Source organism: Euphorbia lathyris, chromosome 8 (assembly GCF_963576675.1).
Source record: "Euphorbia lathyris chromosome 8, ddEupLath1.1, whole genome shotgun sequence".
Taxonomy (NCBI): Eukaryota; Viridiplantae; Streptophyta; class Magnoliopsida; order Malpighiales; family Euphorbiaceae; genus Euphorbia; species Euphorbia lathyris.
Genome location: NC_088917.1, coordinates 44,852,283 through 44,858,677, shown reverse-complemented (window position 1 = coordinate 44,858,677; position 6,395 = coordinate 44,852,283).

Sequence of the window (6,395 nt, the reverse complement as noted above, 5' to 3'; positions counted from 1 at the left end):
ATATTGGGCTCAACTGACTTGAGCATATTTGCAAGCTCTTCAAGAGAGGTTTGTAAGTCATTCATCTGATAGTTCATGATGAACTATGAATAACTCTTTGGGAGGGATTGAAGAATTAAGTCTACACTTAGTTTGTTATCCATCGCGAATCCAATACTAGAAAGTTTGGTAATGTAGCCAATCATCTTGACACAATGTGTCATTACAGATGTGCCCTCTTGCATCTTGCAATGATATAACAACTTGGATATCTCGTAGCGTTCGCACCTGGCCTGTTTCCCAAACAGTTCCTTTAGGTGCATGATGATGGAACAGGCATAGTTGCCTTTGTAATTCTGATGTCATCGATGCAAGTATGATGCATCCGGTATGATCGTCATCAGCCTTGTGCTTCTGGTAAGCATCGATTTCCTCGATGGGAGCATCATCCTCAGGGATAGGGGTATCGATGTATCAAATACATACCCTATTTTATCGAACTTCAAAACAATTTTGAGGTTGTGATACCAGTCGGTGAAGTTTGAACTATTCAACTTGTTATCGGTAAATGTATTTTGCAGATTGGTGTTAGTCATGATTTTAAGAGTGTTTAATTAAACTGAGAGTGAGAAACAGTAAACGTATGTCATTCATTTGCTTTAAAGTATAACAAACTAAAATTATAGGCCTTTTAGTTTATTTTAGATTGCTCCCACTATTTTGCCAAATTAATAGCCCTCCATATTAATTCGAAGAATTTCACAAATCCTTTAGTGAGCTAGGATCCTAACCCCTGAGATTTCGCCTTGAGTTTACTCAACAAGCTAGTCTCATTCATTAGGTAGATTTATATAATCAATCACATCTCTAATGTGATTCCTAGGTTATTGGGTTACTAACCACATTAGTAACTAATATGTTATTCATATTAATCCCAACCATCTTGCCCATTAGTTTATGACAACATGAGTTTACTCATCCAATTATCATAATCTAATTTAAGTATTACCCCATATTCATGAAAGAACGATTTTCGATAATTCAGGTGTTACCATAAGACCCCGAGCTTGAGTTTACTCAATAACCCAAAGGCCCCCAGTACTGCCGGCTGAATTATAATATTAGGGAGGGGCAACCGATTTTAATAACTTGCTTATTTACTTAACTTTTTAACGAGGGATTTTATTTAGGTCTCATAATCTAACTTAGTCTTGATTTGCTTTAGCATACATCAGACACATACATTCACATACATTGGCGTTATGGACATATCATCTAAATTATTCCGTCGAGCCAGAGACGGAATAAAAGGGCAAACCTAAGGAAATACTAACTATTACATATTTCTCTTTAGGTCCTCCGTCTTCTCCATGGCGCCTTGAAATTACATATTAATTTCTATACTACTAAAGAAAACTTCAATTGAATTGAAGGGAATCAGATGAGAGGAGAAATTACAATAGATAGTAGAAAGGCAGGACTCGCAGGCCCTATTTCAAAAATACCAAAAGACTAAAGAGAGGGTCCAAATATGTCCATAACTCCAAACATGCATAGACTCAATTAAATAAATTTAATTGGTTGATTACATAACTATCTTATGTAATATTTATGTTAATCACATTAACTTATCAAATTAACTTTCATCCAATTTTACTTCTAATAGTTTCGTATCCTTTTATATTAAACTTTTATGTTAATCACAAAACTTTAATTATGCATGTTCCAATTATTTAGATTTTAATTCATTTAACATTTTGATTTACAAATTGGTAAAACAAACTTTTAAACAAATTTTCATTCGATAATCAAAACAGAAAACTATCAATTTCTGAAATATATATATATATTTAAATATAAAACGATTTTAAACCATTTAAAATCAAGTGGACATCGGGTCGGGCCCGAGAGTGGGCCGCTGCGCGCGGGACGCCGCTGCCTTGTGGCAGCGGCGCCCCAGCGCCGCACGCAGATGCTGCCGCGAGGCAGCAGCCGTGCGCGATAGCGGCCAGTCGCGCCGCGAGGCGTGACTCGGGCTGCTGTCGCGTTATATTTTTTTTTATTTATAAATATATATATATATCAGATTTTAAAACGGCTTTAAAAACGACTTTCAGAAACACGGAAAAACTACAATAGGTTTCCGTTTTATCTTTAGTATTAATAAAACTGATTTTATTAACCTAACTATAAAACTAATAGATTTTGTTATAATGATTATCAACCGAAATAATTAGGAACATACGCATAATCAATTTTAATTAACAATTAATTAAAACTTATTTATCCTTAGGATTAATTAATCAAAACTATTTGTTAATTAATCCTAACCATAAATATTTATTCAATCCTATTGAAAAACTTCTAAATTTTCATATATGAAATAACGGATTTAACGATGGCTTTGATACCACTGTTGGAAATTAGGCTAAGGTATAGCAGCGGAAATATAAAATTTTTAGCCTACTTCCTTTTAACCATGGGATCCGTTAATCATATAAAGAGGGATAAGAATAAATACCTTTCGATGATCAATCTACCGTTGCAAACGAAGTGCCCACAACTTCAAAAGAGATGGAAACTGTTTACCAATCTGCCCCTATCCGAAACAGACCTTCCAGACCTCTGAACGACAATCCCTTCGGTAGAAACGTGGAAGAATATGTCTAGAAGCTACTGTCCAAATATCGCGACGATCCGACGGTTCAATCTCCGGGAATCCGCGAAATAGTGAACTGACCTGATGTAGGTGAAGAAAAACGAATTTCTCCCTTTTGTTTGTTTTTCCTTCTTTCATGAACACAGTGAGATTAAGTTAGAATCAACCGTATGAGATGCAACTAAAATAGATTGCCTCTAATTAACCAACACAAGATCAAAGAGAAAGAAAGATAGATGAAATTAATCGATCGATGGAAGCCGTATGAATTCTTATCCACGAACTGAGGAAGTCGAATTCTCTTTCTCTCTCTAGCTAGGGATTTCGAAAATCACAAAGGGGAAAGTGTATAGCTTAGTCGAAATTCATGTAGTAGGGGGTATATATAATAACTTGTATCTAAACCCTAGTTAGATAGGAATAGGTTACTTAATAGGAATTCAATTCGGAATAGGATTCCCAATTATTATCTCTTTATATATCTAATATATCTAGGATAATAATAAATAACCTAATTGGATAATAATAAGAGTATATTAATCTAATTAAAACTCCTAACTTAATTATCTCTTAATTAATTTAATTCACAAACCTAATCAAATTAGGATTAATGGAATTAAAATAATTCCTTATTTATTATATATAAATTTTGGCCCCCTCTATTTAAATGGGCCTTACTGGGCTCAATTGGGCTTCCATCTATTAATGACATCCATCTCTCTTTTGGTTCCAAGTCTTATGTGTGATCCATTAGGTTCTTACTACTTCTGGCCGTATGCAACTATTAAATTAATTTCTTCAAGAATTATATTTAATCCTTGCATAACGGAATGATGTACTGAGTATGTTATTGGCAAGTCTGTAATCATTCCCCCAGAGTCCGTTAAGAAGACATGTTGATTCTGTCGTTAACCTTTCCGTATTAGTTACGGTATAATTCGATCCTTTATCAACTACATCCTTGAACTGAATCTTATGACTATGGGTGATGTCAAGTCACATATAGCGAGACGTTCGTTTTACTTGTATAGGCCGAGTCAACTCAAATAGATAGGTTAAGTGAAATCTGTATTTCTTACTCTTAAGCTATCACCTTGCAAGGATTTAGAGTCGAGTCTTCCACAAGCGATCCTTGGATGTATCTCCCATTAATCGAGAGTGATAAATGCTCAATCCAATGTATAACTACCCTGACATTACCTCCTGTGACACCCAACCTTTGCAGTTCACACCCCAGAGTCATCTCTGTTAAGGATCGTGGGACCGCAGGATCAAAGTCTCACATTCAGTAATTCAGGATGACCAATTAACATTCCTTTGAGTCTGAGGATTAGTTATACCTATTAATACCAATGAGATGAACAGGTGACAAGGATGAATCTACCCATCCTGTTATCTCAAATCGGATCCCCAATCCTAATGAACGACGTTTCATCGGATCTATGTAACTGTCCAGATATCTATATATATGAAGCTTGTGAGATCAGCTTTCTGTCGGACAGAAGACATTGTTACATACAAGTCTCAACCGTGATATATCAATCCTAAACATATCACTTGACTTGGGGTGGTTTTAAGTTTATTAGTTTATTATAAAGTTTTGTCTCACTTCATGCTTGTATGAACACTTTATAATCACTTTAAACAAATTTACGGATTTCCTTTTATTAGACTTTATTTAGTGCTTAAAAGGGATTGCCTTTATATAGTTATAAAACATACATCTCATTAAAACAAATGATATAAAGAACAATTCATTTACATTAAGTTTGTATCCTGCAACAATTGTCTATAGGACACTAAACCCCAACAATATCGACCAAATTGGATTGTCCTTTTGAATAACTCGTCTTTTGTTATTTCGCGAGACGCATTAGTTCGTGTTTTGACTCCCTTTGAGCATGTCTCGAATTTAGACGCAGTACGAGTTATTCTTTTGGTTCAATCGTTCATTATCGACAATGATTCGTCCCCTTTTTATTCGCGTGGGTTAGTGTCTCGATTTTTGGATTACGACGGGATCTTTTGGATCTATCGAGAGACGCAACCGCATGTTATTTAGTGACGGTATCACTTTCGGATTTTATTTTAGGGAACGGAATCATCGCGTAACGCGTTTGTTTCTAGCGTCAAAATCTGCTTGCTCGTTTTGGCTACGTGAAAGGACGGTGAGTCTTATTCGAGCGCACGATAATCTTTCAACTAGCAACAACTCTTTATTCCTTCCGATTCACGGGACATATCATCGCAGTGTGGTTATAGAAAATCAACGTTTCGTTTAATCGCATGCTTATTCGAAGCAGGGCTGCTACCGTTCTCCTCATTTAGGCACGAATTAAGCACACACGCAAATCGGGCCATATTTCTTGCAGTTTTTGGTAACGGTCGAAATGATCGAGCCATTAATCAAACCTACAGTCTCGTCCATATGGTGCAATTACGCGGTTTAGTTTAATTCGGCTTCGTGATTTTAAGCGGCGTATATACTAGTTCGAGGCACGTATTTAACGACATTGGTTCATTTTCTTTAACTACCATCGGGATTGACATATATCGTAGATACAGAATGATTTTGGTCGTTTTTTATTTTCTTTTATTTTCTTAGTCACTTTTGCGGACACGTCCATTTCTCCTTAGAACAACGCAAGGCGTAACGTAAGAGCTCGTTTTTTATTCGGAAGGGACGGGCCACGTTCACGAAACTCTTTACGTTACAACGGGGTCGTTCAAAACAGAAATGTTCTTCATTTTCGTTTCGTCATAATCTCGCTTTATCCCAACGTATTTAAAGAATGTGAATAACGGCTACCGTTAATATAGTCTTTTGAATCGAGGTATAACTATCCTTAATACCAAATCGACCTTTACTAATACGTGCTTACGTCACAACGTATTTCTTGAACATGTGCCTTCTTCGGGACACGAAAAGGGACCAGGCGGGCCGTACAAGTTCATTTATACGAGATGACTAAATTGTCTTTAGTTCGAGTCGTTTCGATGCTTTGGGGTAGTTTATATATCGGTTTAAGAGTATATATTGACGTATCGTTTCATTTTCTTTACGTATTTTAGGATTCTACACTTATCATGGCAATTTGAAAACACGAATTGATTCATTCATCACATCACAAATGGTAACGGGTAATCCTAAGGAAAACTTCTAAGGCTACTATATGCTGACACGGCTGATTGCGGGACCTCACAGGACCGCACGAATTCGCCCCTATCGAATGGATGGGGACCCTTCGGCGCCTTACTATAAGGGGGAACTTACACTAGCCTCTTTCGAGCGAGGAATGGACTCTCGCTAGAGGTTTCGCAGAAATTACCTAAAAGGTTTGCAATAATGCTTATGAATGTATACGAAAAGAAATAATACGATATGTCCCCGTTATGGACTTAATACACGCCTTTCGAAATCAAATTTCTCTACTTCCCCAGCAGAGTCGCCACTTGTAGGTGTCGCGGCCTCTCCCGGAAGACCCGGGGGGTGGACACCATTGATGACAGATGCTGTGATTGGCGCCGAAAGCAACCAATCGCGGAATCAAGCTGCTCGGCAGGGCCGGAGCTCGAAGTATGGAAGAGTCGCCACCCACGAATGGGAAATGAACACCGATCCCTTGCGGGAGACCGGTGAAGGTTCGAGAAATTTGGGTACGAGCCGAGCAGGCTAGCTCCTTTTCGGAGAAAGGCTACTAGGCATCCCAACATCGCCCGGTTTTGAACCACCGGCCTCCTACTTAGCATGTTAGGC